The sequence below is a fragment of the Mytilus trossulus genome, chromosome 5 (genome assembly GCF_036588685.1).
Source record: "Mytilus trossulus isolate FHL-02 chromosome 5, PNRI_Mtr1.1.1.hap1, whole genome shotgun sequence".
In the NCBI taxonomy this organism is placed as follows: Eukaryota; Metazoa; Mollusca; class Bivalvia; order Mytilida; family Mytilidae; genus Mytilus; species Mytilus trossulus.
In genome coordinates, this window is record NC_086377.1 from 61,324,357 (window position 1) to 61,336,531 (window position 12,175).

Here is a 12,175-nt window from a genome sequence, read left to right on the forward strand (position 1 = left end):
AATATATATCAATTATAAACAATAAGTTGCATTCAAGTTACTTTTTTGTAGCTAAAAACACTTAAAAAAATAACAAAAAGTTGGAAAAATATATAACAATTCAGGAAACTCAAAAGAACACTACATATTTTTTTTTATTTTAGATTCACCATTCTAAACCGACTGGAAGCCTTTGGACTAGACAGACCATTATTTTAAGGCGGTAGACCTAGGTTAAGGGAAATAACTCTTAAAATCATCAGTACGTTTGTGTCAACCATTTTCAAAAATATATTCTAAGCTTCTATGTTACATAGATTATTTTCAATCTGTTTCAAGTAAATGCTTAAAATACATTGATGAACTTGACTTTTACAAACGCTTAACTGATCTAAAGAGTTATCTCCCTGAACCAAGGTCTACCACCTTAAGTTGACAAGTAAAATTGGTCTGTTCCATTTCATTTTCAAAGTAAAAATGAAATAGAGATACATGGGGTGACCGTAGGGGAATAAAGTAAAGAAGAAGATCTAAATTATGAAACAACATATAAAAAACGGCCCATAAAAAAATAGTTCAGTTTCCATAAGCACAACAAAAATATAAAGCAAAATTTTTGAAATTGTAAATTCAAACTTCCAATCTAATTGAAAATGAAGAATCTTTACACCTTTTTTTTTTTTTTTTTTTTTATAAAAAATTACATTTTTTGAAAAATTCAAAAAATTTTGAATAACATTCTTTAGTTTTATCAGATAATCATTGCTGCAGCCAGTTTCCTGAAAAAGAAATAAACATATTTGTCAAAACATAATGATTAAACCAGGATGAAAAACTTATCAATGGCTGATGTGTGTCATGTTTATTTTCCTTTATTAGTCTGATGAATTAATGCGTTGGATTTCTTGTTTGTAATTTTTTCACATTTTGTTATATTCAGGGCCCTTAAAACTGGTACTGTAAATTCAGAAATTTATGCATGCATCTATCCTTGCTATTTTTTAATACATTTGTAAATGGACAAATATGCAAGATTGATAATCCGTGATTTCAGAAAAATCTGGCTTCAAAGTTTCGCATTAGAGATTAGATTTATAATTACGAGTTCTTCTTGTAATATTCAACCAGTTGCATTATTCACATTCACATAGGTTTTGCTCATTGCTGAAGGTCTTACGGTGACTAAATTTGCTTCTCTTATTGATAGTTGTATTGTCGAGGATAATTAGAGACAATCACATTACGCGGGATTCATACATGTACTTATACGCATTACTGCTCTCTATATGTAACGTCATGGTTGCTATGTATTAACGTCTTTGTATTCAAGCATTAAATCATCCATTTGTATAGACATCTTTTTTCCCTTTTCAAAACACAACGTAAACTACAACTATACGATCACGAGATTGGTACAGAGACCAGGAAGAAGAATAGTCAGTTTGTCGAGGATAAATAGAGACAATCACAAACTACAACTTATACGATCCCGGGAGTATAGTTGGCAATCTTATAATTATAGATTATCGTTGATTATCTCAACGAGATTGATTTTCTCGCTTGAGCTGGTACAGCGAAAGTGAGAAAAGCAATCAAGTTGAGATGACCAATGATAATCTGTTTATCGCTATTTTACCTATAACAACGTTGTCAATTTCAATGTCAATTTCGTTAGAAACGCCACGTGGCCTTAGTTTCTAGCGATAATTTTTCCATCTCAAGCGAGAAGCATGATATGAAAATTATCACAAAAAAGATCAAAGGAAAAATGCACAAAATAGCGATAACATCTAGTTATTCTTATATACCCCAATTCAGATTACCTGTATAAATAAAACTTTTAATATAGAAAACATTTTTAAAATGTTAGATGTACATAAAAAAATCCATGGTGCATTTACATACTCTGAAATAAATAGTTGAATAGTTCAATCTATTTTTTAGTTCTCACCATAAAATTCAGCTCTAATGACCCTTTCCCAGCTTCAATCCTTACAGACAAGCTGTGGTGTTAATCTGAAATATAAAATAGACGTATTTACACTTGTATGCAAATTTGTCCGCCATTACGTAGAATCACACAGGTTCCCGTAAACTTTGACATAACAATTCAAAAAAAATGACGTCATAATAAAAAAGTGATTGTTGCTTGACGTCAAAAAGTTCTTCGGAGGCGATCTAAGGTCATTTGGAGACAAAATTCAGCTAAATACCAAAAGTGTAAATATGTTTATTCTTAGTCAATACAAATTGTTTTAAAGGATCACTTCTGGAATACTGTATGTATGTAACCCCATTGTTACCCAATCTTATCAAAAAACGATCTCTCATGCTCCTGTTTTCTGATATGTCGCGTGGTAGATCTCCCACGCGACATATCAGAAAACAGGGGCATCAGAGATAGTTTTTAATTAGATTGTATGTTACAGGTGAAACAATGTGAAAGGTTTTGAGAACACTGATTAGACATCAATCCAACAACACAATTTAATCCTAAAAGGGGTAGGTTTAAAAGGGCTAAAGTAGGCCACAAGATTAATATTTTCTTTAAATCAGGACCAAATAACACAAATTTGACATATGGGTCAGGATCCCTAAGGGAGCTACCATTTGATTTTTAGGGGGTGGGGGTGGGCTAGGATGAAAAATTTGGTTCTGCATTTTTTTTTAGCTGTAAATTCTGTCCTGACTTTTTACTTTTCACTCTGTTAGGTCCTGCCATTTTTTTTTATAGTTTATCCTGACTTTTTTTACCTTAATTGTCGCCCTGACTTTTTTTTTTGCAAGTGTCTCATCCTGCCTTTTTTTTTACTCAAAACTCTTGTCCTGCCTATTTTTTCAAATTTCATCCGCGTATTAATTAAAAATGTTGACCCATATAAAAAAAATTCACCGTTTCAGAATCTAATGCATCCTGGGTAATATTTTCAAAAGCGTACACCAAAGCGTTTTGATTGGTTTAAAATGTTATAAACAATAGAAATTCAACCAATGACGAAACGTTATTTTCACTTTGGGGTACCAACAATGAAATTACCCATGATGCTTTAGATTCTGAAACGGCCAATTGTTGCGTCATCATTATTGATACAGAATAACCACAACCTCTTTTTGGCACCTCACAATATATAAACTATGAAGTTTATGACCTCTTGAATATGTAATTTTGGTGTTTTCACAATAGCGCCAATTGAGGTTTAATTTTTCACCATTCAAGATTTTATTGTACACTGACAGTTTACACAGTCTACACTGTCAAAAAGAACAGTTTTTAGTAGAATTCACTTTCCCTGATCCAGTAATAGTTCTTGTAATCTAAATATTACCCTTGGCGCCTATAAGTTACAGTTAGGCCGTAGTTTTTTTATTTTCAGTTTTACGAACCCTCCTACCCTAATTTTTGCCAAATAGGAAAAAAAATAAAATTAGAAATGTTGATTTTTATTTTTTTTCTCCTCCGACCCAGTGTTTTTCATGCAAAAAAAAATATATTTTAGTTCATAACTGCATGAAAGAATCTAAATTTATGCTCTTGGTGATTTAGTAAGTTGTTGCACATTGATTTTCAATTCAAACCTTGTCAAGAAAAAAAAAATAGTTGTTACACTAGTAGAAAATCTCCTGGTGAAATCAAAATATTTTTTTTTGATATTGACGGTTGGTATTAAAAAAAAAATCAGCAGCAGCAGTTTTTTTTTGTTTGTTTTTTTTCGTTCTCCTACCCATTGGTTTTGTCAAAAAATTTCGTAAAACTAAAAATATAATAACTATGGCCTTACTAAACATTTTGGATCAAAGGTATTCTTGAAGCTTTTAGAATAGAGAATCCACAAAAACATTGCATTTTGATAATATCTGCCAATTTAGCTAATTATGGAGTCTACAAAGTTTTATATTAAATTTAAGAAGCTATTTTTTTACTATATGTACTGGTAAAATAAAGAGTATACTGTTGACTAAACTCTAATAAAACTTTAACCCTTAAGTCCAGTGGGCGATCCAGAAATGTTCATAAGTGGGGGCCCGCTCCAGTCACACTTCAGTGATTCCTTATATAAACAACCATTTTTTTTCCAAAACAGGGGGGCCTGGGACCATATAACCAACCCCCCCCCCCCCCCCAAATCCGCCTCTGAAGTCGGTATCTATTTCCAAATAATATTATTTATAGAATCATTATCTTTAAACAGGATTACAATACTGGTACCTACCTACATATTAGCTGTATTAGACCACCAAGTCTTATTCCCACACCATGAAAACATGCCACAGAAAGCACCTAAAAAGAAATGAATAAATATATTATTTTAACAAACCAATTTCTACGTCAACACAAAGATTACTTTACGAATTGTTCTGATTTCTCACTTCAAATACCAATAGTATAGCATTCACATATTGTAAAATTTATATAAAAGATTTTACAACTAACAAAAATAGTCCAAGGTTTATGATAATAATTTGAAAATGAAAATGAGTTGTCTCCCATTGAATGAACAGATCTTGCTGTTAATTTAACTAGTCTTCCCTTGATAATTAATTCCTATCTCAGAATTAACTCGTGCAATTGTAATAGAAATTCTTGTTAATGTACAATGGTATCTCAAAATAACAAACTGGTAAATAACGTTTTTCATGCAGAAAATAAGGATGAATATGTACTTTAAAAACATATTTCTAGAAAATGTATTTTTTTTTTTTTTTTTCATATAGATTAGACCGTTGGTTTTCCCGTTTGAATGGTTTTACACTAGTAATTTTGGGGCCCTTTAAAGCTTGTTGTTCAGTGTGAGCCAAGGCTCTGTGTTGAAGGCCGTACATTGCCCTATAATGATTTACTTATTTTTAAATTGTTATTTGGATGGAGAGTTGTCTCATTGGCACTAACACAACATCTTCCTATATCTATAGAAATTGTTTGACTTCAATAAACTTGCCTTCTCAATTTCATGGTAAAGCCTCAGACTTGGTTGAAGATTTTATTGACCATCTTCCTTAGAGCTGCTGTCCTGGCTGCCAGAGTGGCTGTTATCATTATTTTAATTGCAATCTTCTGTTTTTGGTCCATTATTTATAGAAATAAATAAAAAAAAATATCAGATGCACTCTCAATTAATCACATATCTTGAAAATTTCACCAAATCAATTCTACTGATAGTGACCCATAATTTCTCCCACCCTCAAATCTATTATCTGGAGCACTGTTTACATTATTTTTATTTACAGAACTCTGAATAATAGTCATTAAAGCCAGTATACATCTGATATTAAACCAAAAACTAATACAAATGGATATCTAAGTAAAACAATAAATTTTAGAGTTAAACAGTGGAATAATTTATTTCCTCCCTTTGCCAAAAAATTCACCTGTTTGGACTCCACATCATTGCTATATCTAACAAAAATACAAGATGGTATAGCTATAATCAATAAAAAAAATTGATATAAAATATTCAAACAATTAACAAAAATATTTAGGTCATCAATGTTCACCTAGGTGGTTATCTCCCATTACTCCGACTTTCTCAACCAATTGAAAAAATGGACACCAAGATATATAACCAATCTTGCTTATAGTGGCATTTAACATTAAAAATCTGAATTAATCTTTTCTCACCAAGATGTGTTTTTTTATGCTTCTTGTGAAATAATCTGGGGTTTTTTTAAAAACACTACAAAAAATAATAAATAAATTAAAAAACAATATATATATATCCAACAAATCAGAAAACCTGAAAATGTACATTTTACCAAAATAACAATTTTTTTTACATATCTTTTTTTTTTTTTTTTTTAGATTCTCCATTTTCAACCTACTGGAAATGTTTGATAACACATTGACCATAATTAAGATATCAAGATAAGGTCTACAAGTAAAATCATAAAGTTATGAAGTATGATGTATCAGTTTAGTCAACAACTTCCAGCTTTGTTAAAAATGGAAAATCTTTACAATTCTTTTTTTTTTGGTAAAAAAAATATAACATTATTTCAAGCATACACAAAAATAGTCTGAATTACATTCTTTTTGGTTTCAGTTGTATTGTAAAATAATTTCCTGCAGCAACAGTTGAAGTCACCTGAAAAAGAAATATACATTCTAATATCTGTCGGAACAATATTCAATGCAAAGGAATAAATAACTGGTTATTGCACTTTTGATGCATAGAACACTGCTTTTACGCTCTTGTAAATTTGTTTTGAAGTGATGTGTTGACAAGAATTTGACTAACAACCAGTCTTCAGTAGCAAACAAGGGATGACAAGTAGTTGGTTGTTGTCCAACAAAGGAGTATGTTCGATAAGGTCCTAAAATGGCCCCCTATTTTAGCGTAAATTTCAAATTCAGATTTAATGACCAATATCATGATAAATTACAGCTAATACAATGACTAGCTAGGATACAAACCATTTTGTTGAAAATTTTATGTTTCTGCGTTTCATTATGACGTCACAAGTTGTACTCATATTGATTTTTTACGAAAAAATCAATGAAAATGGGTAAATTTCCATAGAATATTGGACAGGAAACATAGAGCGCATACGTCGACAACAAAGATCTTTTAAAATAATGTTTGTCTTATTTGAATCTTAAGCTTGTCAACGCCTGCACATCTTTTAAAATAATGTTTGTCTTATTTGAATCTTAAGCTTGTCGACGCCTGCACTCTGTTTCCTGGTCCTTCATTTGGTTGAAATCTAGCTGATTTTGTCAAATTTCACCAAAATCCCTTATTTTGACCTTTTTTGGATGTAAAAATCAACGTGTTAGAATTAAACTTTGACAAAAACAGTTCTGTTTAACTTTCTAACATGTCTTTAAGGCAACTTAACAGATTTATTGTCTTGAAACTATGAACTTTATAATTGGGGCCAAATATGGCCCTTACCGAACTTACTATTATTTCAGGGATTCATCACAAATCAAGCTGTTGGGTTTTCTCATTTGAATTCTTTCTTATTTTGTCGTTTCTGTCTTTTATAGTTAACTGTATGGTATAGGTATTGCTCATTGTTGAAGGTCATAGAGTGACCATTAGAAGCTTGCATCCATGTTATTTAGTCTCTGAGAGATAGTTGTTTCATTGGCAATCAAATCACATCTCATTTACAATTTTACTTCAGAGAGCAAGATTTCTAAGTGACAGTATAATTTATCTTATTTCCCTATTTATTTATTTTTATACCTCCTTCCAGATTACTGTGGATTCATTAATATTCGTTGGATACCAATTTTCGTGGAATTCGTGGGTACTGGTGAACCACAAATTCAAATGTACAACGAATAGCAGATTTTGAATAGGCTTTGTATACAGTGATTGACAAAACCACGAAATCAAATATCCATGAATATGCAAGTTTTCAGCAATCCATGAAAATTGATATCCACGAAAATAAATGATTCCACAGTATATATTTAGTTATAATTCAAGACAAATTGTGTAGAGAGAAATGCATGTAATGACAATTATTTCCAAAACCAATTGTATATCAAACGATTTTTACATTATTTGGCTTTAAGGCAAGCAACATTTTGTGGGTTTAATACACTTTTCCTTCAAATTCCTTTTCATTTAGAAAAACCTACTAAAGTTCTATCAATATGGAATAAAATGACTTCTCTGTATAATAAAAATATAATTCTTCTTTGAATAATAAAATTCTAGGGTATTAACATGATCTTGGCGTAATGATTTCTTAATTTTTGTTTTTGGTTCTTACCATAAAAGTCTGCTCCAATGGCCATTCTCAGCCTCGATCCTTACAGACAAGCTGATGCTAACCTGAAACACCAAGTGCTAAAATGGTTTAAAAGGATCTATGTTACTGCTTGAAAATTATAAAGAAATCGGTTATATATGTGTATTAAATTGATGTTGAGAATATATTGACTAAGCCAGAAATCAAACAACCCAATTTAACTAAATAATCAAGTAATTCATTTCTTTTTTATATTTGGCGTATAAATATTCGCATACGCTTAAATCAGTAATTTGGTTTTCACACATATATATCTAGATTTCGCGCCTTTTCTCTTGTCGAGAAAAAATTACTGATCCGATCGACACGTATAATTTGCAGTTATATTTACATAACCAGAGTTGTCACAATTTATTTCTATTATTTATTAAACTGATCAGTACAATTTCTCATCCCAAATTGCTTTTTGTTTTATATACGTTTTATTAAGACAATTTTTATGTTCGTATGAGTATAGTGAAGAAGAACATAAAGCTCTTTACATTTACACACATACTTGTACTGATAAAAAGGAATAGAAGATTATTGTCATGAAACTCTTGCAAACTTTCAAGCCTAGAGCACACAAAATTTCCAGATAATTCATTTCTTTTATGAAACAGTATACTGGTACCTTCATTTCTTTTATGAAACAGTATACTGGTACCTTCATTTCTTTTATGAAACAGTATACTGGTACCTTCATTTCTTTTATGAAACAGTATACTGGTACCTTCATTTCTTTTATGAAACAGTATACTGGTACCTTCATTTCTTTTATGAAACAGTATACTGGTACCTACCTACATATTAGCTGTATTAGACCACCAAGTCTTATTCCCACACCATGAAAATATCTCACAGAAAGAACCTAAAATATAGAAATTGACAATTTATATACTTGACATTTCCATTTCCCCAACATTTACCAAACATTCTGATTTCTAACTTTATGTACACAATAGTATGACATAAATAAATGTAAACTCAATATAAAAGATAAAATAACAAGAATGTGTCCATTTATTAGTGCATGGATGCCCCACTCGCACATCATTTTCTATGTTCAGTGGAATGTGAAAATGAGGGTCAAAACTTTAATTTGGCATTAAATTAGAAAGATCATATCATAGGGAACATGTGTACTAAGTTTCAAGTTGATTGGACTTCAACTTCTTCAAAAACTACCTTGACCAAAAACTTTAACCTGAAGCGAACAGACGCACAGATGGATGAAAAAACGGAGGCACAGACCAGAAAACATAATGCCCCTCTACTATCGTAGGTGGGGCATAAAAAGTTTACTACTTGAATTTCAACTTCAAAAATAATGATTTAAACTTATTTTATTATTCATATAAAAGGTAAATATCTGCATATTTTACAATGAGTTATCTCCCATTTAATAGCAAAAATAACATTTCGTGTTAGCAACATCATCATCATCTCCACTGTAACTGTATGGTTTGCCTTACATATAAGTTGTCTTTAGTTTATGTGTTACATATTTGTTTTTTCGTTCATTTTTTTATATAGTCTTATCTGGGCCTCTTATAGCCGACTATGTGGTATAGGCTTTGCTCATTGTTGAAGGCAGTACAATGACCTATAGTTGTTAATGTTTGTGTCATTTTGGTCTTTTGTAGATAGTTGTCTCATTGGCATTCATACCACATCTTCTTTTTTATATACACTTTTAATCAAATTATTCATAGAATGTACAGAAATTGTTTGGCTTAATTAAACTTGCCTTATCATTTTCTTGGTAAAGCCTCAGACTTGGTTGAAGATTTATAACCATCTTCTTTGGAGCTGTTACCATGGCTACGTTGTCATGCTCTATGTGGTGATTAGTTCACCACTGAATCCATTTTATCCAATTAATGACATGTCCTTTCCATTGAATTTAACCAAATATATAATTGTCCAAAGAATGTTCTAAAGCATCTCACAATATTTTCTTTTTCATGGCAGCTAAAGTAATTCTCAATGTAAAATCACAAATAATTATTGAATTCACTAATGAAATACAGTCAAAATACCAGATGTTTTTCAAATAATAAACTTGACTTTGAAAATGTATCAATTTTTTATAGTACCCCACAATTTCTCTTTCCCATTATTATTAAGGACAATGTTTACATTTTTGTTTATTTACATAGCTCTTATATAAGTATTTAAAGAAGACATCACATATGTCTAAATAAGGGGTATTACAAAAAGAACAAAATAGTAATGGACTTACACCTGTGTTAATCCCAAACTACTTTTTTTAATATTTTGAAGCATAGTTTAATAAAAAAAAAAATCCCTTCTTTTAAGAATTTCTCATCATGCACATCATAGACGTGTATGAGCCAAAAATTGATCTTAGCATCAAGTAACTTAATTGTGCAAATCTATATTTACCCAACATGATAGAGATTGCTCTATACTGAAATTTATGAGAGCCGTGGTGTAGTGGTTAGTGCATCGGACTACTAACACAAAGGTTCCTGGTTCGATTCCCGTTTGGGATGAAAATTTCAGGAACTCAATTTTCGGCTCTCCCTTGACACCATTTGCGATTATGGTCTTGAGGAAACGATGATAGTCCGTCGGACGGGGACGATAAATGGCTGACCCGTGTTAAGAGAGAGCCACATCTCTTGCACGTTAAAGACACCCTTGTAGATTTCGAAAAAGAGTAGGCTAATATGCCGCTACAAGGCAGCACTCGCACCCGCAAAGTGGAGAGGGATAAATATAAGTTGCAAAACTTGTTTCCCAATCCACTATAAATAAATATGTTTAAACTAAACTGAAATTTATACATTGAAATAAACAATGTAAAAATTGGAGATGAAAACCAACCTCAATTAATTTGCAAACCACTTTTGGAGGTTCCAAAGATATGGGTTCAACACAATTTAAGATGAAAAACTCCCAACTAAAGAAAAATTGGAAAAATTATCAATCAGTTCCATAGTAACCAGTGCACAACTTAGGAGATAACTGTATTGTATTTTAAGCTTGGCCTTCGTAAAACGTAGATTTTACTGTCGCAAATTGAGTTTACCTAGCGACGCGGAGCGGAGATAGGTAAACGGATATTTGCGACAGTAAAATCAAGTTTTACGAAGGCCAAGCTTAAAATACAATACAGTTATCTCCATTCTAATGCCACATATTAAAATAAATGTCATTTAATAAATATTTTGGCTTAAAAATGGCATAAATGAAAAAGTCCGCGAAACTGTTGCATTGTCTTTAGCATCTAAACAATGTGACGTCATGTGTTTACTCTGGATGTCAAACATGAATACTACACATATTTTTACTTTTCGTACGCGTCAGAATGGTTTCAATATAGACTAATAGAAGATTTTGAGGCTCAAAATGTGAATATCTTGTTTTTTTTTTGAGAAATTACATATCCCAGAATTCAAAATGGTGGCTTTCTTAGTTACGGACTGGTAGAACGTGGAATCTAACCCCTCAAAATATTTATCAACGTCCAATGAAAATTGTCGTTTTAAACTAATTGCAGTAGAATTAAATATATATGCAATCATTGTGTGTAGCTTTAGAGGTCTGGATTGAAAAATACAGGACTTATTTACACCAAAATGGAACTGTCTTTGAAAATTTTAATAAAAAAATATATTCACAGATTTGGAAAAATTCCTAAAGCAATTTAATTCTAGGAGATGCACAACTTCAACATGTTTGCAATCTTTCTGTGAAGTTTAGATAGTACAAAAAAGAAATGAAATGAAAAAATACAAATATAATGCAAAATGATGCTCTTTAATTTACATATAGAAAAAAGTTTATGAAGAAAAATAGTAACTAAAGAAATGATTCAAATACAGATTCTTTTATATTAAAAAAAATTGTCCCAACCAGAATTGCTTGTAATATATATTTCACTAATTTAGTTTAAAAACTTATAGAAAAACTGTTCCAATATTTACAATTCAAAAAGTGATGTTTTTGTTCCCAAATTAAGTTTGATAGCATATTGATTGGTGATATCAAAATTAGTTTTTTTTTTATAAGAATGCTTCCAAAAATCTCTGTTTGAAAGGAGGGAAATCACTGATATCTTGACATTAATAGAGATGGATGGAGACTAGGTAACCTTTGGACTGGTTCCTAAAATGGAGGATAATAGTCAGATATAGCACCAGTCAATACACAGACAGGAAACAGCTGAGATGGATGTTCACAAGGTAACCTTTGGGAATGACTGGTTCCTTAAATGGAGGATAACAGTCAGAACTAGCATAGAGATGGATGGATACAAGGAAACCGTTGGGAATGACTGGTTCCTTAGATGGAGGATAACAGTCAGAACTAGCATAGAGATGGATGGATACAAGGAAACCTTTGGGAATGACTGGTTCCTTAGATGGAGGATAACAGTCAGAACTAGCATAGAGATGGATGGATACAAGGAAACCTTTGGGAATGA

At 31.3% G+C, this 12,175-nt stretch overlaps 2 long non-coding RNA genes across 2 annotated transcripts; both read right to left on the reverse strand.

Moving 5' to 3' along the window:
• Positions 1 to 660: 660 nt before the first annotated feature.
• Positions 661 to 4,514, reverse strand: LOC134719011 (uncharacterized). The gene is made up of 3 exons (XR_010107484.1): positions 4,191 to 4,514; positions 1,931 to 1,995; positions 661 to 758 (listed from the first exon to the last, which is right to left on the reverse strand). It is a non-coding gene; the product is annotated as an uncharacterized LOC134719011 (long non-coding RNA).
• A 1,381-nt stretch (positions 4,515 to 5,895) lies between these two features.
• Positions 5,896 to 8,592, reverse strand: LOC134719010 (uncharacterized). Its single transcript, XR_010107483.1, has 3 exons — positions 8,523 to 8,592; positions 7,702 to 7,763; positions 5,896 to 6,059 (listed from the first exon to the last, which is right to left on the reverse strand). It is a non-coding gene; the product is annotated as an uncharacterized LOC134719010 (long non-coding RNA).
• Between the last annotated feature and the right edge of the window lie 3,583 nt (positions 8,593 to 12,175).